Source organism: Odontesthes bonariensis, chromosome 6 (genome assembly GCF_027942865.1).
Source record: "Odontesthes bonariensis isolate fOdoBon6 chromosome 6, fOdoBon6.hap1, whole genome shotgun sequence".
Taxonomy (NCBI): Eukaryota; Metazoa; Chordata; class Actinopteri; order Atheriniformes; family Atherinopsidae; genus Odontesthes; species Odontesthes bonariensis.
In genome coordinates, this window is record NC_134511.1 from 24,537,314 (window position 1) to 24,560,202 (window position 22,889).

General features: G+C 40.0%; 1 long non-coding RNA gene across 1 annotated transcript; it reads right to left on the bottom strand.

Annotated features, from left to right (window-relative positions):
* Positions 1–5,997: 5,997 nt before the first annotated feature.
* Positions 5,998–6,856, bottom strand: LOC142382931 (uncharacterized). Its single transcript, XR_012769966.1, has 3 exons — positions 6,755–6,856; positions 6,348–6,498; positions 5,998–6,050 (listed from the first exon to the last, which is right to left on the bottom strand). It is a non-coding gene; the product is annotated as an uncharacterized LOC142382931 (long non-coding RNA).
* Between the last annotated feature and the right edge of the window lie 16,033 nt (positions 6,857–22,889).

Genomic DNA, 22,889 nt, shown 5'->3' on the forward strand with positions numbered 1-22,889 from the left:
GTATTGTTATATGAGTTATATTGTTATATATTAATAAATATGAGAAATGCCTGTTTTGTGGCTACTTCCTCTGCGTTAGTTGGAAGAAAATGGCGAAGCGCGGCGGCAACAACAGTACGCCTTCAAACTTTGTTTGGACAGATGATGAGGTCCAGTTGCTCCTGAACACGACACTGAACTACAAAGCCAGGAAGGCAGTGGATAATGTGGATTGGGAGAGTGTCCAAAATAAATATAGTGAGATATGGGAGTCGTTCATGGAGAACTACCCACTTAACGTGTGCAAAAAACGCACTTCTGCGTTTTGAACTGTTCCTACGGCGACGAGAGGTTGGATCATTTTCAAGATCTCCACTCTGGAGGGCGTTTGCGTTTTCTCCGTTTTTAACTCCTAAAAACGCCGTCGCCGTGTGCAAGATAGGCACATCTGTCGAAATGTTCTGCGTTTATCTGTCGTTACCGTTGTCGTGGGCACGTAGCCTTAGAGACAACAGAATAGTTGGAGACTCTCAATCTTTCTCTCCAGCGCAGAACACAGACTATAGATGGCATGCTTTCTGCTGTTACCTGTGTGAAAGAAACCTTTTAAAAAAAAAGAACCCCAGAGTGTTTCCAAACTGTTCTTAGGAATGTATCACAGATGTGTGAAAGACTCAGTCTAACACCAATTGCACGCCCCTGTCACCATAAGCCACCTCAGCGCTTTACTGGGTCTGCTTCTGCACATGTGCATTCATCCCCCACTGAGTACTATCGAGCAGAGTACTACAAAGTTCTTGATGTGGTGGATGTCCAGATCAGAGAACGATTTGAGCAGGAAGGGATGAAAATTATAAGGAAATTGGAGCAAGTCCTCTTAACTGGAGAGATCAATGATGCTGTACAAAAGTATCCAGAGCTTAATTCAGAGAGCCTGAAGATACAACTTGCAATGTTCAGAGCAAAGTACAACTTCCAGTCCAGCAGTGATGTTGTTGGTATCCTTCAGAGGATGTGCCCAGAGATCCGTGGCCTCTTTGATCAAGTGGAGACACTCATCAGACTGCTTATTGTTGTGCCAGTGTCATCAGCTGAGGCAGAGAGAGGGTTTAGTGGGCTACGGAGGCTGAAGACATGGCTCAGGAGCACCATGACGCAAACACGGCTGAACAGTGTGGCTGTGTGTCATATTCATAAAGAAAAACTGGACACAATGGACAGGAAGGCAATTGCCAGAGAATTTGTGTCCCGCAGAGAGAGCAGGAAGAACACTTTTGGTTTTTTTGGTTAGGTTATGTGGGAAGTTTTTGTCAAATAAATTCTGTGTTAATAGTTTGAGATTTTCACCCATCATTGTTTTTTTGTAGGGTGATGTTATTTTAGTTTTAGTTGAAAATAATTTTGAAATAATTAAATTAAACATTGTGCAGGAGAGGTGGGTCACATATTAAATTTGTTTGAATCAATATGCATGTTCATAATGAATGCCTCTCAGTTCATAACGACTCACTATGTTGGAAGAGCCTCTGAATACTGTCAGGGAGCATTAATTTGGGAGAGCGAAACAGCCAAAGGCAAGCAGGATGTGGTGCTCATGTGCCACCCCTGGAACACCAGGGGCGCCAGCAGAAATAAATCCTAAGGGTGGCTGGTGGGGGCAAGGCAAAATCTTGGGGTGACATACCCGACCAAAAAAACCCCCCCCAAAAAAACCTATTTATTGATTTACTGTCTTCCGTCTTCCGAGGGAAGACTTTCAGTTGTGGCTGTTTGGGTCCCTCTGCTCTTGACTGGGATATGTCTAGGATAAACCACAAAAGAGAACAATTACTATTATTACTTTAAAAAGACAAATAATCTTTACTCAAGAATAGTAGCCTAAACACCAAATTACATCTGAAAAGGAATAAGTAATGACAAGCTTAAACTATATAGTCATCATTACATACTAGCATCAATTTTAAGATCTTGTGAACAATTTCATTTATGCTACTCATAAGCAGTTTCCAAAAGCCTTTTGTAATGTCTAGGAATTCCAACTAAGGATACAGCCATATTTGCCCTCATATTCAAAGCCCTGTAGACCTATTAAGGATTCTATTTACATGTCTGTTTGAAGTGTCACAAATAAAACAATCAATGACCTATTAGGATGATACTACACCAAAGATTCAAACCATGATTCACAATTTTAAGGTGAAAAAAACGGAGCTCCAAATTTTTTACTGGTTCAGTGAACGAGTTCTTTTTAACTATTTAATGAACAATGCTAGATTACTGCTGATGTTATCTTATATTAAAGGTAGGGTAGGAGATCCTGGATTTTGAGTCAAGCGAAGCTGCATTTTGAAAATACACAGGTAAAAAGTCCCAACCCTTTTCTTCACTTTCCCCCCGAAGGCACGCCTCTAGAGTACATGAACGCGCACGAGCACGAAGGTGCACGAGCGCTGTTCTGACAGCAAGCATCGATCGTTGCCGTATTTAGTATTTAGTTTATGCTAACTATACGTTTAATAATGCTAGGTGCTAGCCAAGCTGGCTCTAGTTTAGCTTCCTGCCAAGCTTCATTCACGGAGCAGGGTACGCGCACAGGGGGAAGGAGGGGGAGATTGCAGTTTGATAGACGGCATCAGAATCCAATCATTGTGAACGGTCCGTTCACAATGATTGGATACTGTTTTTCCTAGATTGTACGTTCTAGAGGCCACTAAAACTTTTCATATTTGTGTCAAAACTTTTAATTAATTGGTTGCAATGAGGCTGTGAAGAGTATTTCAAGCAATATGTAAAAAAATGTTCCAGAAAAAGATCCCCTACCCCGCCTTTAACAGAAACATCCTATTCAGTAGCAGAATCGATGCTTCATCGTGTGCACATTCTGTCCCTGTTCTCTCCCTGGGCACATCCTCACTGCATACTTCGTCTGGGTTCTCCTTCTCCCTTTTCTCCCCTGTAGTACCTCCACTATTGAAAAACTGAAATGTCACGTTTCCGTTTCATCCTTTGACCGCTGTAGATTGACAATTGAGCAAAATGGTCAGTTACCTAACTTAGTTACTTAGCTAACTTTCCGCTTAGCATGCTAACTTCAGAGAGCATGCAAACGAGTTACACATTTCATTATACACGTATATAAAGTATATTCAAGTATTTCCAATAAAACTTGTGCTGTATAAAACGTATAAACACTATATACCATACATACCTACAAAGGTTCTCTTCAGAATTCGTTGAACCAATGCTTGTTGCTTGAACTTGCTTCCATATGCATCTTTGCAAAATTTCTCCACTCCAATTAAGAGCTCGAAGAGTGGGGTAGGGGAGGGGCAGGGCATGAGAACGTAGCAACGCAGCTGCGTCAGGTTTTAGGTCCAGAGCACCAAAGTGCGTAAGACCCCACTGTGCTCTGTTTCTTATTCTTATTATTCTAATTAAATTAGATATTATTATTATTGTATCTAATTATGGGCAGCTCGGCTCTTTTTCGAGAGTCGGCTCTTTTGACTCGGCTCCCAAAGAAGAGCCGGTGTTCTGTCGATTTCTCCTACTTGTCGAGAATTGCTACCTTGTGTTGTGCTGGAACCGGATTGGACACCTCAGTTGTCACTCCAGTTGATTGACAGGCAAGTCTCGTTGAACGATGAACGAGAAACACGGCGTCTTTGAAATGAGTGGCAGGCATAGATGACAGTAGCAAATTAGGCCACGCCCCCATTCCGGTGAAAACAAAGTGCCGGCTTTACGATAACCAGCCTGAAAACCTCCTGCAATGGCTAACGTTAGCTATATTACGACGTTGTCGAGCGATGATCGGCGACGTTATGTAGAAAAAATTAACGATCTAGGGGATGTATGTCCATACAGCTTACCGGAGGAGAAGTGGGTAAATGACCCCACCCAATGGCCAGAGGTGACATACCCAGACATATACTCCTACCTCATTGAATCACCAGGTAGGCTAATGTAGGCTTATGACAACTATTTTTAAATGAAAATTTACAATAACAAAAAAGAAAAGAAAGATAAATGCATAATTTATGTCCACTGAACACATTACTGAAGAAAGCAAATTTAACACTACTGATCCACCCTTCTTTAGGGATTTACACAGCAACCCTGATGAAGAATTGGAGGTCCCTGGATGCTCAGAAATTTAATGATGGCTGGGTGGATGAGGTGCTACACCACAGACCCTGTGTTCAGACAATAATTTTGAAAACAAAGGTCAAGCCATCATGGAGGGTGACTGACAAGCCGTACCACCCTTGGGTTGCAGTAAAGATGACTGGGGAAATTGCATGTGCACACTGCAATTGCATGGCAGGGTAAACCGATTGCATTAATACATTAATAGTATCATTACACTGACACACACATAATTCTATCACAAGAGAAGAAATTATCTTCCTAATTGATGACAAAAAACTGTATTCCCTTCTATTTTAATCTAGACTGGGAGAAAGTTGCTCTCATGTAGCAGCTCTACTTTTTAAGGTGGAGAAATTTGTTCGCCTTGGCTACACCAGTGTGGCACCAACAAGCATTGCCTGTACCTGGAATAAGGCATGCACTAAAAAGGTTGAGGCTGACTCAGTGAAGGAAATTCAGTTCTACACAGAGAAGACTAAATGCAAGCAAGCAGTGAGGAGAAAGGAGAGGGCCATTCCAAAGGCAAACCATGACCAGCAACAGCAGTTCCTAGAAATGTTGTCTGCCACTGAGAAAATGCCAACTGGTCTAAGTACTTTTAAAAATTTTGCAGAGCCCTTTAAGCCAAAGTCATGGTTTCAAAATCTGTCAGAATTCTCTGATGACCAAGTGTTGGCAATAGAGGAAAAAACGAGAGAGCAGGCAGCATGTGCAAGGTGGCATGAGGAAAGAGTGGGGAGAGTGACAGGTTCATCTGCACACAAGGTGCTCCACACCTCTCTTGAGAACCCCTCACAAGAAATGTAATTTATGTTTTAGAAATTGTGTAGTGATAGTGAAAGGAGGCTGTGCTGAACTTTTTCTTCAGGTACAGATGGAGATGTATGTCTGCAAAACAGAATATGCTGATTTCATCACCTGGACCCCAAGGCAAACAGTGATTTTCCGAGTGAAAAGAGATGAGGGTTTCATCTCTCGGGCCCTTGACACCATCAGCCGTTTCTGGGCCAGACATGTGTACCCCAAGCTGGCAGGAGTCCCATCAGAGCTGGAGCATCAGGTATGCCTACATTTTGCTCAGAGAATGCAGTATTGTCATTTTTTTTTAAATCGCATCTAAGGATAGAGGGTAGCACTCACAAACTTGAAAAAAGGAAAGGGACAGTGCCTCATGTCTAGCTTTTTTCAGTTTGCGAAGGTGCATCCAATGCCTCATTAATAATAGTCATGTAGTATGTAATAAATATATACCACTGTAATATAGAGAAACACAATTCCAATTAATAACAAATAATTTATTTGTGATATCAGGAGTCCACAGACACCGCTTCAGAACAGGAGTTTCAGGTAAAACACAAAATATAGAAAACACTCCATTACAGATGAACAATGTTCTAAACACTACTTTACAGTTATATAGAAAATTCATGTATTCAGGGTCCTATACTTTCTTAAACATCAAATTAGATTCAATATTGTGTAAGAATGAAAATGTAAAATAGAAATAGAAATTAGGTTTATGGCAAGAAGATTTGTAACACAGTTTATCTACATTTACAGGACACCTCCACTGTCAGTTCAGGGTGAAGCGCAGTACAGTAAGGTAGATTTGGGAAAGGGAAAGTCACGTAAACACCGAAGAGAGCAAGACTTGACTGACCTTCACATGAGAGTAAAGACTTGACTCAAGATTGACTTGAGTCAAGACAAGACTGACTTGACCTACACATCCCCCTCTCTGTTTTTATTGAACACAACGCTACCTGACATGTTGACTAAGGCAGCACAGACATGTACTATCTTATCAATGGTAACCACATCCCTTTCCTTCACCTCATCCCACAGGGTCTTGACAAAGCAGTGAGGGAGTGGCCCATCCAGTATGCGGAATCTCCGTTTCAGCACACCTATCACCCGTTCTGTAAAATAACACAAAGAGGTTTTAGAGTGTTTTTTAGCATGAAAGTTAATACTGTTATTTTACATGTCTTGTGTTACTTATATTCAAGTACTGAGATCTATGATAGGAATTTCAATTCCAGTGTGTTATTGGTTGTTAACTGGAACAGCTTCTCAATACCTATTCATTGTTATTCTTTGAGCTGCATTGTTGGATATTAATTTATGAGTTTCAATGAAATTGAAATCCAATATTAAGTGCAATCAGATTGATGTATGGAATAGTTTGCTAATCTGTGGAAAATAAATGTACTTGCCAACATGAATCCGAACTTTTGACTTGATTCTGGATTCTTCATTGTCTTTGCCTGTGAGCTGTTTCTTGCCACGAGTGAAGGCTGGGGTTATGAGACTGACACCGAGCACAGAAAAGTCATCCTTCAGGGTAAAGCCCCGATCAGCCAAAATCTGAAACAAGTAATACATTAGATGTACATACATTGTAATACATTTTAATGTTTGTGGTGAAACACATTTACAGTACTTGTCCATAATGACTACAAAAATACAAAACAATACGATACAAAAGCTGTTACATTATAGATTGTTTACATATAGATCTGAAATTTCCCCATTGTGGAACTCATGAAGGAGTACCTTAACTTATATCATCTTAGATTATATATGTACTAGCATAAATGCAAGGTGTAGAGGATTGAATTACCTGGTCCCCACGATGGTGATAGCAGGGTGAAATGAAGCCACATTCCCTTGTTATCTTTACATCTGATGCTCTGCCCCCCCAGGCCTGAGACAAAAAGGTGATGCTGCCTGCAGGGCTACATGCAATAAGGTATTTCACTGTAGTCCACTTCTTATAGCTGGAGTATGATTTAGCTCTGTGGGGGTAAACAAAAACACAATAAAACAGGGTTTAAAATGGAACTAGAATTGTTTTGGATATTTAGTCAGGTGTTCAATATGATTAAAATAGTTAATGTTCAGTTTATATTCAAGATCTGTGCAGAAACTGTATTAAAAGCTGCCTGGCTAAGTAGTCATAACTTCCACATTTTTGTGACCTTTACCTAGCTTCGAGGCCCTTTGGATATTCAATTCGAATTTCAAAGCAATCAATAATTGCTGTGAGACGGGGAAAGTTGACCATCATCACTGGGGGTATTGTTTCTCTGATGCACTCCCTGTCAGGCCAGTGGATGAGGAAGGTGATTTTGGCATACAGAATATTCAGCCAACGTCGGAACATGTAGCGGATGGTGGGTTCTGGTCGGTCCAGTACGTGGCTCAGCAAAGCATTGGATGGGTTTTGCCGTAGCTTCAGCAAACAAAGGAAAAGCTGGTCCTCTGTTGAGAACCCAGAAACCTTGGGTGACTTACTGAACTGAGCAAGGTAACGGTGGAGACAATCGAACACCGTCCAACTGAGCCCAGTCAAAGCACAGCATAGACGGTCGTTACCCCGAACAGCATGTGCAGACAAGCGCTCTTTTGTCCAGTTCTGCAGCTTGCTTCTTGCCTCATCTCTTTCCGTCCTTGCCTGGTCTCTCTCTCTTCTGAGATTGGCAACCTCTATGGCAACGGCAACCTGTTCGCTCCGGGACAGAGGCCTGTCACCTGGTGAGCAATCCCCGGGGGGCTCAATGGAAGAGGCTTCAGGAGGAGCAGGTGAAAAGCCTTCAGTGGGCTCTGCCAGTTGATCGTCACAAGAAGAAACCTCAGGGGGTGCAGTAGGCAGCCTTGTTTGTGCACATTTGGGTGGCAGAACCTGATGATGAGCACCAACCTCTCGCTTCCTGGCATTATTGTAACGCCTTAACTTTACCGTGCCCTCCGCCTGCCGCCGCTGCGGAAAGATAGTTGGGACATAGTCCGGATGCTGGCAGTCATTCACATGGTATCCTGAGGCCAGAAAAATACTTGTCAGTTATGGGTGAAAAGAATTTAAGACAGCTTTGGTTAAATTCTCTCATCAAATATGTATGTCATGTTATTTGTGTATTAAGAATACAACAATAATGTACTGTACACACAGAATAGTTTGTGATAATTACTTGGAGCTTAATTCAATCAATAATCATTCCATAATGTTGTATTAAAGGCGCTATACAAGTACAGTCCATTTACATTTACTATATCGTGACATGAATGTATTTGATTACATAAAAAAGGTTTTCAATAACGTTAATCAATAACTTACTCTGTTGTTAGCTAGTGTCATTTCAGTTCAGCATCACTACTTTTACTCTTTAACATTAAATAATAACTTTGACGACTGACATTAGCTAAATTTAGCATCATGATTTAACGTACCTGTGATGAAGTGTTTACCACACACGTAAACATATGGACTCGCCGGGTCCCACGGCTTGCCATTTCGGTCCATTCGTCGTATGGCCTGAAGCCATAAATCTCTCCGTTTGCTGTCCCGCTGTCTTGAGGGCAGCAGAGAAAATCTGAGTTTGGGTTCTTTAAAGTTGTTCGACGAACAATAAACAACACAGCAACTCTTCGGCATTTTGGTTTTCGTTTTGGCGCCTACAGAACACACCCCTTTGTTTTCACCGGCAAGGGGGCGTGGCCGTTTGAGTGACGCGGGGTTGCGGTCTTGTATTAGTGTCCTGTTGTACTGTCAGAGTGAACCTACTTTCGTGGAAAACATCATTTTGAGTTTTAATGTGATTTCCAAATGAGTCATTGTTTTTATAAACTGCACATTTAGAGAACAGATTTTGTTGCCAATTGTTAGGTTAAATGAGTAGGCTAAAGTTATGAAAGGCTAATGTCACATTAGCATGAAGCTATTATGTAGCACTTTAAAGTGATACCTTGAGTTAAGAGTGGGGGGGAACCATATCATTGTTGGTTTTCAGTAAGTGTGTAATCAACACAGTTCATAAGGATTTCATAACTGTAACGTTAGCTGATATAATCTTTGGGCATTTGTTACAATGTCCATGAAGCTTGTTTGTTATTATAAAGGTATAAAAGTAGAACTTTAGCCAAGCTACTTAAACTGACTAACCTACATGATCTAGTTTAATTTTATAGCAGCTCGGCTTGGAGTTGGTTTTAAAGTAAGTTAAAGCACAAGAATGGAGACAAATAGTTTAAGATTAACACAATATTGAGGTTTAACCAGGCTGTCTTATTTTGTGTAGGGACAGATAACAATGAAAAGACTTCTTTGTAAAGAAGCACAAGTCAGACCCAGATCAGGCCCCAGCCATGAAACCAGCAGCCCTGGCAGCCCCCAACCTGAAGTAAGTCAGTGTGGGCAGACACAAGGAGCCAGGCTACCACCACCAGGTCAGAGTATTCAAAGGCAGCTAAATGCATCTCCACTTTATAGAAGTGTAGCCTCACTTTGCCCATATTGTTAATGTAAAGAGGGGGATGCGTATGTCATGCTGGTGAATATTGTGATCACAATAGTGTGAGTGGGTGAGAGATATGCATGCATCATTTTAGCTGTTTTTCTGTAGACATCAGTAGTGACTGATGACTGAGAGACCTGTGGACTGTCAAACAAAAAGAAGAATTTAAATCCAAGTTTTGTTGATTTTGTTTTGTTTACTGTATATCTAACAAAGTATGCTAGAATAGTGTTCAGCTATTGAGAAGTGAATAGTTTGTTTCAATGTTACGGCAGTAACAATGTTTTGAGTTTATCTGATTGGTTTTGATGTTTGGAAGGGAATGATTTTTGTGAAATATGAACAAGGATGCATTGTCACTGCACCTGATCAAGTCATAATAATTTTGTATTAGTGAGACCCCCCCCAAGCCACACATCGGAACTTAATGGGGGGGGAAAAATAGTGATCAGAATCTTACTCTTAAGAGGGCAATTATATCTTCGAGAGTTTTCAATCAAGCCATGAAGTGCCTGCAGTAAATCCACGGTGATAACTCCGTGATAGCCCAAATCCCACAACCAAGGTGAGGACTACAGAAGCGAGACACCTCCACACAAAAAGCAATAGACACCATTCTGATCGGGGACTCTATAACACAGCATGTCAGAATGGCAAAGATGGAAAATATAACTTTTTCTGATACATCAGTCAGGGAAGTGATAGATATTTTGCCGACCATTCTGTCTACTCATCCAGATGGCACGAGGATCATTGTCCACACAAGGTCTTTTGATATTCTGAGAAGGAAGACTAGCTCTGAGATCCTGAAGAAGGATTTTTCTCTGCTGTTGGAGAGACTGTGTCACTATGGAGCACACCGGGTCTCCATTTCTGGCCCCGTTCCTACTGTGGGTAAAGGAATTTAATTTTTCAGCAGACTTCTTGGCCTAAACACATGGTTGTCAAATGCATGCATCGCCCATGGGATTAAGTTCATTGATAACTTTAATATCTTTTGGAACTGTAAGGAGCGTTTCAGAGCTGATGGCGTGCATCCAAATCGAACTGGATGCAGATTACTTGGTGCACATTTACGTCATGCTGTTGGGATGGCAAACCCAAACATGACTGTACAGATTAGACTGAAGGACACAGCAGCGAGGCAAACAACCCCCAGCCCTCCCCCCTCACCAGACCCTTTACTCCACATCACCCAAGGTCTCAAAAGGATGTCTCTATCCCAGCCAGGACTCCAGCGACCACCATCAACCGAGAAACGTAGGGCACCCCCCCTCCTCCTCTTACATCTTTACAAACTTTAGTTTTATGGATAAATGCTGAAATGGGAGGAAAGGTGGGGGGGAGGCTGCCTTATTTAAAGATACATTCCAGTGTAAAGAGATATCATTTGGTAAATTCACTTCTTTTGAATATCTGAGTTTTATTTTAAAGGGTGTTCCTAAAATCCTGTTCTTAATCATTTACAGATCTCCAGGATACTGTGCAAGTTTTATTGATGATTTTTCTGAATTATTGTCTGTTATTTCGACTGATTTTAACCATTTTATCTTGACCGGGGATTTTAACATTCACATGGATAATATGACGGATGGTACTGCCAAAGAATTTTCTTCTGTGCTGGACATGTTTGGTTTGTGGCAGCATGTAACAGAACCAACCCACCTCCGAGGTCACATTCTGGACCTGGTCATTTCTAAAGGTATTGATATTTCTTCTGTTGTTGTTATTGATTTGGCCTTGTCTGACCATTTTTGTATTTTATTCGATTTACATATTAATCAGAATGTTCAAACAACGAGCTTCTCAGTTAAGAAGAGGTACATCAATGAGAAAACAAGTGCTCAGTTTAAGGAGGCCATAGCTATGTTACCAACAATGAGCGCAGAGTCGGTTGAAGGAATGCTGGGTAATTTTAACTTGAAAATGTTTAATGTAATGGAAGCTGTTGCACCGATAAGAATCAAGAGCACCTTGATCAAACAGAAAACCCCATGGAGAAACACCACTACGGTCAAAAACCTGAAAAGAGAATGCAGGAAAGCTGAACGTAAATGGAGGAAAACAAAGCTTCAGATTCACTATGAGCTGTACAAAGAAAGCCTGCGTAGTTATAACAATGAGCTGTGCAAGGCCAGACAGCTGCATTAATCTGAAATGATTAATAAGAATGTCAACAAGTCTCGAACTCTGTTTGCTATGGTTGAAAAACTCACAAATCCTCCTAAACAGTCAAACCCAGACCTCCTCTCCACTGAGAAATGCAACGAATTTGCCCACTTTTTTAGCCAAAAAAAAAAAAAAAAAAAAAAAAAAATCAAAACAATTAGACAAAACATTAACGCAACACAGACAAACAAGAAAACTAATCTGTGTCTAAAACCTAGAAATAATTCTGACGTTATGTCACAATTTAATATTGTTAATTTAAAAATCCTAGAGGAAACAGTTCGGCAGCTGAAATCAACAACTTGTTCTCTGGACATAATACCATCCGACTTTTTAAAAACTGTTTTTACCTCAGTAGAAAGTGATCTCCTACAAATAGTTAACAGCTCACTGGCATCAGGCATTTTTCCCAAGTCACTAAAGACAGCTGCCATTAAACCACTCCTAAAGAAGAGAACTCTAGACGCTTCTATGATGAACAACTACAGACCTGTCTCTAACCTCTCTTTTATATCCAAGATTATTGAGAAAGTTGTATTTAACCAGCTCAACGACTTTCTGAATGAAAGTGGAAGTCTTGATAAGTTTCAATCAGGCTTCAGACGTCATCACAGCACTGAAACAGCTCTGGTCAAAGTGTTAAACGACATTAGGTTGAATACTGATTCTGGTAATGTTTCAGTCCTGGTTCTGTTGGACCTCAGCGCTGCGTTTGATACTGTAGATCACAGAATCCTGTTGCACAGGCTGGAAAACTGGGTTGGACTTTTTGGAGCGGTCCTTAACTGGTTCAGGTCCTACTTAGAAGGCCAGAGTTATTTTGTCACAATTGGCAGCTATGAATCTGAGCGAGTGGCCATGACTTGTGGAGTCCCCCAGGGGTCAATTCTTGGACCTCTTCTGTTTAACTTGTATATGCTCCCTTTGGGTCAGATATTGCAGAATTTTAACATCAATTATCACAGTTATGCAGACGATACACAACTTTATGTGTCTCTGTCACCAGACGACTGCAGCCCAGCAGACGTACTGTGTCAGTGTCTGGAGGAAGTAAACACCTGGATGAGAGATAATTTTCTACAATTAAATGAAGACAAAACTGAGATCATTCTGTTTGGTAGCAAAGAGAAGAGGGTCAGCGTTAGTAAATATCTTGAGACTCGGGACCTTACAATCACTGACCAAGTTGGTAACCTCGGAGTGTTGATAGACTCAGATCTGACTTTCAGCAGCCACATCAAAGCTGTCACCAAGGCAGCTTTTTACCGTCTCAGAAACATCAACAGAATTAAAGGTTTCCTCTCCCAAAAAGATCAGGAGAAACTCATCCACGCATTCATCTCCAGTAGACTCCATTACTGTAATGCTCTTTTAACCCTGTAAGACCCACTGTTGCAGAATTACAACAATTTTTGCATCCCCCCATGTGGTTCAACCACATTAACATACTCATTTGGTCCTATTGTTCAGTCTCAGAAAGCTATTGGGTCACACATTTGTATATAAGGCCTGCCCTCAGGTCGAGAAGTCACACAACCTCCAGATTTTTGAGAGAGCATCAACCCCTTCATTTACTGGACTGGATTTATCTGATTGAAGTAAGTAAAATGCTTTAAATATTTTTTTGTCTTTATTACAGTGTCTAGAACGTGTCCATATGTATTCATTGTGGAAAATGTGCATTACATTTTATTTAGAGCTTGTTTTGTAAGCGTTGCAATATTACAAGGTTGGGTGAATGTGGTAGTCAAAATATCCCTGTTTTGAGAGGAACCTCTTCAGAGGACCTTCCATTTACATTTTTTCTATATAACTTTAAACTACACATGATTTATACATTCTAGCCTTATATTAGATTACATATTATTGTATTAGAAACTAGTGTGCAAAGGTATATATTGCCATATATAATCATTTTCATTTACTTATAATGAATTCTAACCACCTGCAACATTCAGTATTTTCCCCTTATCACAGAAAGCAGGACTTTCTAACAAAGAAATTCTTTTTGTGCATGTCTGCTCTTTGTCTTGGCTATTGATAAGGAAATGTTCCTATATCAATTCATAGACATAGCAGTTGTGGGGGATGATGGGGGAGGACTTTTCCATTGTTCTGGAGCAGGTGTTGATGCTCAGGAATGTAAGGTGTTGTTGTAAATTGGAGGTTACCTGCATACCTATTAGTATGATAATCAGAGTTTACAATTGGTCAGCTATACACTATTGTGTGACCAGTGAAATGTGTGAATAGGTTATTTCAGTGCAATTTGTAAACACTTCATATTGAAATCAATCTCCCCATCATCCCCTCTTTTTCTGCAGGTTATCTAGAATCTAATAAGCATTCTGTTTTTCAGAAGACAAGAACTGTTTCTGGGACTATCACTGTACATAAATGTTCTATTGACTACACACTGATGCCAGAGCTGTCCCAGACCGGGAAGCCTCTTGGCATGTGTGTGTGTGTGTATGTTTCTTTGTTTGTTTTATTGTCCAATCACTGCACTATGGAACTATTGATTACACTATGGAAATACTGACTTTCTTTTACTTCTATATCTCTATATTATATCATAAATGTATCCGTCAACACTCTTTCCTGGTCATGTTAATCTTGTCTGCCTCAACTGACCTAGTATGTTTTTTTTTGCAACTCATAGAATGTTCTTTGCACAATTATCTTTATTACTCTACTCTACTCTACTAAGTTCTTGTTGTTGCAATAAATGACTGTTCAGAACAACATGACCGAGGTTATTTTTCATGTTATACTGTTCTGGGACAAAAGCAAAACCCTGCAAAAGAATCCTTAGATCTGTTTTGTTGTTCAGACAATGAGTGCAAATGCAGGAGATTCTGCTCCCCATTGAGCCCAACGTTGCAATATTACAACGTTTCCGTAAAAACTTAACAAAACATATTTTTTTTAAAAACACATCATTTTCAGCATCAAAGGCCTCCTACAACAACATCTTAATGGTTGAAATTTTTTTTTTGTGTTTTTCTATATCTGGGTCTTACAGGGTTAACTGGACTTCCCAAAAAGAGCATTAAACATCTGCAGCTCATCCAGAACGCTGCTGCTGGAGTTTTAACCCGGACTAAGAGATCTGAACACATCACACCAGTTTTAAAATCTTTACACTGGCTTCCAGTCAGTCACAGAATAGATTTTAAAAGCCTGCTGATGGTTTTCAAATCCCAGAACGGTTTAGGCCCAAAATACATCTGTGATATGTTCAGAGAATATAAACCCAGCAGAGCTCTTAGATCCAAAGACTCAGGTCAGCTGGTCCAGTCCAGAGTCCAGACTAAACATGGAGAAGCAGCATTTAGCTGTCATACTGCAAATAAGTGGAACAAACTGCCAGTGGAGATTAAACTTTCACCAAATGTAGACATTTTTAAATCCAGGTTAAAGACATTTCTTTTCTCATGTGTCTATGCATGAAATATTTTTTAACTTATCTAGACTGTTGCCTGTTTTTAAATTCATTTAAATGATTTTATTTGTTTCTCTTTATATTCTTTTATGTATTTTTAATGCTTCTTGCACTCCCTGCTGCAATGCTTCTATTTTATGTAAAGCACTTTGAACTGTTTGTACATGAAATGTGCTATACAAATAAATTTGATTTGATTTGATTTGATGTGGTGCTCATGTGCCACTCCTGGAACACCCCCACTTTTAAAATCACTGCTCCACCCCTGCTCTCACCCAAAGGTGAATCCAACAAAGAAGCCAAGGCTCAACGCGCAGGCCCTGGCGAAAAGTTAAGGACAAGCTGTCCGAGAAAAACGATCCACTCCAAGAGGGCAATCATCATTTTGAATAAAATGGATATGTAAACAAAACTGCTTGTAAATGGTCCTTGTCTTTGTTTATTACTCAGGAATTTATTACTCCACGAACACCTAAGACCACGAGTCAGACACTGCTTCCAGTCTGGAGTCATTAAGTGTGTTGACCATGTCAACACTTCTGGACCCCAGATTTAAAACACACACCAGCCTCATCTGTGCCGTGTGAGCGGGTTTTTACAAAAGCTGGAGAACTGGCATCTAAAAAGTGAAATCGCCTGAATCCCAAAACTTTGGAACAACTTTGTTGAATAAAAAAAAAAAATCCCCTCCCTGCCTCAAGGACAAGTACATAAGCGTCCTTGCATTCACAACACTTTCATTTTGATTTTTACATGTTATGACCTTAAAGATATTTAAACTTCAATCAAGATATAAAATAGTACAATATAAAATGCAATACCTTAATTATATTATTGAATAGCCTATACAAGGTCATTAAATCAGCATGTCAGTTGAGTCTGTCATTGGGTTGCCTGTAATGATTTTCAAGATCCAGGAGGTGTCAGTAGTGAGCAACACAGTATCAATACAGTTTGGCAATGTGTGGAAACGCTTCATGACGCCTCATCGACCCATCACTCGTGTCTTGCCTTGTTCAGTTTAATCTATCTTGTATTTTCTTGATGATGTATGTTCTGTTTTTGTTCATAGCCTAGTTATGTCACGTTTGGGTGGTGCATGGCAGGGAGAAGGTAGGACACGGATGCAGATATTCCACAAAAAAACCCCTTGATTTTATTTTCCAAGAACAAACAAAAGGCACAGCTGAGCCAGAATACAAAAAAACTTGGCAAAAAACAAAACCTGACTGGAACTAAGAAAAACATGGACAGACTTGATTACGACAAACTCGACATGACTACCTGTGGCAAGGAAGCAAAACTGACAGTGAGGATCTGGCAAAATGAATGAGGAAACCTGGAAACTAAATACTGAGGGAGTGATTGGTGAGTGAGCGCAGCTGTGGGGAAAACCAACAGGTGACGTGAGTCAAGGTGATGGCAGGGCAAGAGAAACATGGCAAAAACTAAACAGGAACTTTAAACTTAACTGAACGAAGACATGACAGAAACCTAAAACATGACCAGACTGTAAAACATGGCAAAACTAAAAACTAAACAGGACCTAAAAACATAACCAAACTAACAGACATGACAAGTTAGGCCTGTTTCTGGTTTATATTGCTGGTTTGGATTTATTGCATTGGGGCTCATGAATGCTTTAATACTTTTCTATTCTGTGACTGCAAATGCCATTGTTACAATCACAAGACATTTAGCTATTACTGAATGATGCAGCTTTTTAAAATATTCAGACAATTTTGAGCAATCACAGTTTAAAAACTCAGTAAACTCCTTGTTGATTTCTAAGTTTACAATGCATTCAAATGACACGAAATGTTCGTGTGCACAGTGGAGGCTCCAACTGACAGAGTGGAAGAATACAGAAAGATTCTTCAGAAAAAAGTTTTTAACCTTTCACTGTTTCCAAAATCTTTAAGCCACAGAAATAATTTTAGCATTAAAACGAAGGGAAATGTGACCTCTTTCAGCCAGTGTGACTTTCTTTTTTTTTTTGTGATTTAAATTTTTATTGATATTTCTTTTTTAAGAAAATATATTGTACACACAAGAATAACATAACAAAAAGGAACCAGGGGAGTTATATAAAACTAAATATTTTCATTCTGAGGAGGAAAAGCAAAAGCAATCTTTAACCAAAATCTTTACAGAAAGTCTGGTCTCTTATGTGCCACAAAGTACAGCCAAATCATCCAGTCATCATTAAACTTATCTTGTTGGTTTTTCATTGCATAGGTAATCCTTTCCATTTTAAACATTTCATACACCACATCTAGCCATTCATCCAGACTAGGTGGGTCTCTCTGAAGCCATTTTCTTGTTATGGCCTTCTTAGCCGCCACCAGCAAAACCCTCAGCAGGTATTTCACCATTTTACCACAGTCCAGTTCCTCAAGATCACATAAGTACATGGTTTTAAAGTCCAGGTTGATTTCCATGCGTAGCGCCTCCTGCAGGTCACCATGGACACCTTGCCAGAAGGGAGCCATGGAGGGACAGTCCCAAAAAATGTGGTAAATATCTGCACGATCACAACCACAGCATCTCCAACAGTTTGTTTGTGTGGAGAAACTAGCTTTCTGGGCCGGTGTGCAAAAGAATCTGATAATATTTTTCCAACTATAGAATCTCCATTGGGGGGAGCTTGATGTTTTCCATTGATAAGAACATATCCTCTCCCATTCCTCCTGAGTTAATACTAAGTTAGTCTCCTTTTCCCATCTTGACTTAATTAACATTGTGTTGTTTCTTGTCATAGATATAATAGAAGCATAGTCTGGAGATAATCTTTTTACATTTGAAACCCTTTACTGCTTCCAGAAACATATCTATCATTTTGTTACCTGGTGCTTTCTCTTTTTTGGGGAATTTTTTGCATATATAGTCCCTGATTTGCAAATACCTGAAAAAATCCTGATTCTCTAGCCCATATGTATCTTTCAAATGCTGGAAGTTATACACCTGTCCTTGGTCATTGACCAGTGAACTGTATGTTGTAAGGCCTTTATCAGTCCAAACAAGGAACTGCTTGTCATAAACACTAGGTGTAAAGCTTGAGTCATATGCAAACCATTTAAGGATACCCACCTTTTGTCTCATGTTATGTTTTTGGGTCACATTATTCCAAATCTCCAGTGAACAAGTGATCCAGGGGTTCCCAGAGAACCAGAGAACAATCCCCTATTAGCATACTGAGAGGGTATTTCTTACTCAAGGAGCATTCAATTTCCTTCCATCTTGACTCATAGCTAGGAGTGCACCATCCTACCAGAAATCTAAGTTGGGCAGCCTTATAATAATCACAAAGACTGGGGAGGGCAAGTCCTCCCCTATCCTTGGGTAGCTGGAGCGTTTTAAATCTCACTCTGGGTTTTTTCCCTGCCCAAATAAATCTTGCAAGACGTTTATCCCATTCTATGAAGTAGTGGTTGGGTTTCTCTATGGGTATAGATTGGAATACATACAGAAATCGTGGCAATATGTTCATTTTGATTATATCTATGTGTGAATAGTTATTTAGATAAGGAATCCGGCTCCATCGATTTATGTCATCTATAATGATTGCCCTGAGGGGACCATAGTTAGTATCTTGTAATTTGGATAGGTCTGAGGGTATGGTGATACCAAGATATTTAATGGACTCCTTGTCCCAGTCAAGCTGATATCTTGAACGGAGGGAGTATGGAGGCGCATAGTGGAATTTTAACACCTGGGTTTTCTGTGTATTTATACTGTAACCTGAGAAGGACCCATATTCTTCTAAGACCAACATTAAACTTGGTAGGGAGTTTGTGGGATCAGTAAGGTAAATGAGGACATCGTCCGCAAAAAGGGCCAATTTCTGTTCCTTTAAACCAGTTGAACACCTGTGATTGAGTTATTTTGTCTTATCCATTGCGCTAAAGGTTCTATAAAAAGGGCAAATAATAGGGGGCTCAATGGGCATCCTTGCCTAGTGGATCTCTCCAGTTGAAATGTGTCACTAAGCCCCCCATTGATTTTTAGTCTATCTCTGGGTTTGGTATAGAGAGCTTCTAGGGTCTGAATTAATTGAGAATTAAAACCAAATTTCTTCATAACTGCGAACAGAAATTTCCAACGGACAGAATCGAACGCTTTACGAGCATCTATGCTAATGAGCATGGCTGCTATTTTATTTTGGTTTATGTGTCTGATAATTTGCAGTGAACGTCTAATGTTATCATGAGTCTGACGTGTCGTCACAAAGCCTGTTTGGTCTAGATTTATTACACTCGGTAAGATTGTCTCCAATCTTTTGGCAATAATAGAAGCAAATAGTTTATAATCAATATTGAGTACACTAATTGGTCTGTAATTAGAACAGTTGAGCTTGTCTTTCCCCGCCTTGGGTATAACCGAAATTATGGCCTCCCTCCAAGACGGGGGGATTTCACCCTTCTCTATAACCCAATTAAATGTCTTTAATAAGATGGGTGTCAATGACCCTTTAAGATTTTTATACCATTCTGATGTAAACCCATCAGCGCCTGGGGATTTATTAGCCTTTAATCTACCAATAGCTGATGTGATTTCCTCTGTTGAGATAGGTAGCTTCAAGTTTGAATTTTGGTCTTCCGACACGGACGGTATCTCAAGTACGTGGAGCATAGAGATTAATCTGTCATCATTATCGACTTGTGGTTGAGAATACAATTTTGCATAATAATCCTTAAAGCAGCTTCTAATTTCTGTTGGCTCTTGTAGAATATGTTTTGTTTTGGGGTTCCTAATTTTAAAAATGGAAGATTCTGCCTCTTGTTTTTTAAGTTTATAAGCCAGTAGTTTGGCATATTTGCCTCCACCTTCGTAGTATTTTTGTTTAGTGAACATTAATTTCTTTTGAATCTCTGTTTCAATTATATTATTTATTTCACTCCTAATCTTTTTTATTTCCCCTTCTACACTAGGGTTCTGGTTGAGTTTGTGTCCCAACTCTAGCTTTTTAAGTTTTATTTGGAGGTCATTAAGGCGTTTGTTCCTTTCCTTCTTTAGAGCTGAAGAAACAGCTATCACCTTACCTCTCATTACTGCTTTACAGGCATCCCAAAGAATTGGAGGAGAGACTGAATCATTATCATTATCTTTTAAATAATTTAGAATGTCGTTGTTAAATTGCTCAATTGTGACTTTATTTAATATGGAGGAATTAAGTTTCCATATTTGCTGGCTACTTCGTACTGCCCCTGTCACTGTCATATAAACTGGACAGTGATCAGAGAGGTCCATAGTTCCAATATGGCAGCTACTTACTTTACTAGAGTCCTTACCAAACATAAAGAAATAGTCGATTCTAGAATAAGAAGAATGGGGAGATGAGTTGTGGGTATAGTCTCTGACTGAGGGGTTGTGAAATCTCCAAATGTCTATCAGCCCCACATCTGAGGTGATGTCAAGAACCTTTTTAGTTAGCCTCTTAGATTGAGAGTTCCGTCTGCTAGAGGAGTCAAGTGTTGGATTTAAAGTAATATTAAAATCACCCCCACAAATCAAAATTCCCTGAGTTTGAATCACTGCCTTATCTACTATTTGTTGGTAGAAGTGTGATTTTGTACCTGGAGGAATATACACATTGTATAAAGTAAAAAGAAACCCATTTACTTTCCGCTTAATCAGAATAAACCTCCCTTCTTTATCTTTAATCGCTGATAAATGTTCATACACCACAGAGCCTGAAATCAGTATAGCCACCCCCCTGTTATGTTTTGAACCATTAGACGCTGAATAAACATGCCTAAAGCCATATCTTTTGAGATTCAGATGTTCTGTGTCGGACATATGTGTTTCCTGCAATAAGGCTATGTCAATGCCTTCTTTCTTGAGTTTTGAGAGAATTTTTGTACGTTTAACAGGACTGAGAAGGCCATTGACATTAAAGGAAATTACCTTAACCATACTTTAAATTGCTGATATATTCTAGAGCACCATGACCAGATCTTAGCACTGCAATAACACCTCCTATTATAATGTTCACTTCCCCTATCAACATGAGAAAAAGAAAAAAAAGGACAGACAAGAAAAAACATTGCTACTGTACAGTAACCAAAAAGGACTTCCATTAGTGAGGGAAGAAGTAAACTCCCTCTTTCTCCTGCTGGAAGGGGAGGAGAGGTTAACCCAAGTGGGGATGGGGCTCCCTTCAGTTGTAAAAACCCACCAATGTCCAGCAATGTCCAAGGTTTCCTCACTACTCTGCCTGGTTTATGAAAAAATACACGGTGTCCTTGCCCGCACGTCGCCACCCTGAGCTGTCAATCATCTTCGTCAGTCGTGCGCCTGGACCTTCCTCGACTGGCACCGACACCGCGATGCCTCTCGTGTTCAGTGCCGCCGCTGCCTCTCTCGCGCTGCCGTAGACCTCTGCTCCGGTGCCCCAGTGAACTCGGATCTTGGTGTTTGGCGTTTGGAAGCGGATACCTTTATCCTTGAGAGCTTTCTTGATATCCTTGAAGGCTTTACGTTTCTCAACATCCTCGAATGCATAATCGTTGTCAAAAAAGATTTGGGTCTCCTCGATAAAAACCTTCTTTTTCCACGCTGACGACAGCACCTTTTCCTTCACTCTAAATTGTTGGAAACATGCGACTATGGAGCGCGGGGGCTTTCCCACATCGGGTTTCTGCTTCGCTGCTCTGTGTGCGCGTTGAATTTGAAGAGGCTCGTTCTCTGACCATGCTAATTTTGTCGTGAGGAACTGATCCAAAAATTTGATCATCGATTCGCCTTCTGAGTCTTCGGGTATACCATATATCCGAATGTTGCATCTCCGCGACCTACGCTCCAGATCTGTAGCTTTGTCACGCAGCCGGATCCTATCAGCTAACAGTAGACGTATAGCTTCGCTAGCCACCATGTGGAATTCCTCGACCTGGATCACTCTTTCTTGTAGCTTTGAAATGTCCTTACGAAACGTCTGCAGAGTTGAGTTGATCGCTCTGATTTCCGATTTCAGCTCAAATTTCAGCTCAGAGAGCATACACCGCATCATTTCTCTTATTTCGGTCGTAATTGCATGACTGCTCTCACCATGTAGGGCTTGTTCGCCATCACTTGTTGTTTGGTGCGCGGGTGATCCTGCCGCAGCTGCTCGCTTGCCCTTCGTCTTTACCATCTTTCTCCACCTTTCCCCTCCTTGCGCAAAGTTCACCGCTTTAGTTTGCAACTTTCACGTATGTAAATGTATATTCTAACCGTGGGAGAACTTAATAAACCAGGTCGAGCCGAGAGCTGACTTTACTCGCTGCCACTTTCCATGGCCGGAAACCGGAAGTCCTCCAGTGTGACTTTCAAAGCCTTCAGAACTTTACTTTTTGGATTAGAAGCATTTCAATCCCAGCAGTACCTTCCAACTGCCATTGCTTTTTGCATCTTTCTGCTCTTTTCTGTAGTTTTCTGCCTTCATCCATCTCTATCTGAGGGACGATTCAGCTGACAGAGACAATTCTCTCATCCTATAATTATTTTTTTCCTTTCCTTACTTTTACAGATGACCAAGACAACCCATATGAAAAAAACTATAGTTTACTATAGTAAATAAACTATAGTATTTTTACTACAGTAAACTGTAGTATACTACAAAAAACTACAGTATACCACAAAAACACAAAAATATACTACAGTAAATAACAGAATGTTTACTATACTTCTTACTATACTTTTTTACTATAGAATACTATAATTTTAGTACTATATTACTAACTGCATTATCATTACATTATGCAGTTTTTAACCATAACACTAACAATAATTAACTGCATACAAATTAAGACTGCAACCACTTACCATTAGCACAATGTTTTCTACAGACTGCTAAAATACGAGAAATGAGA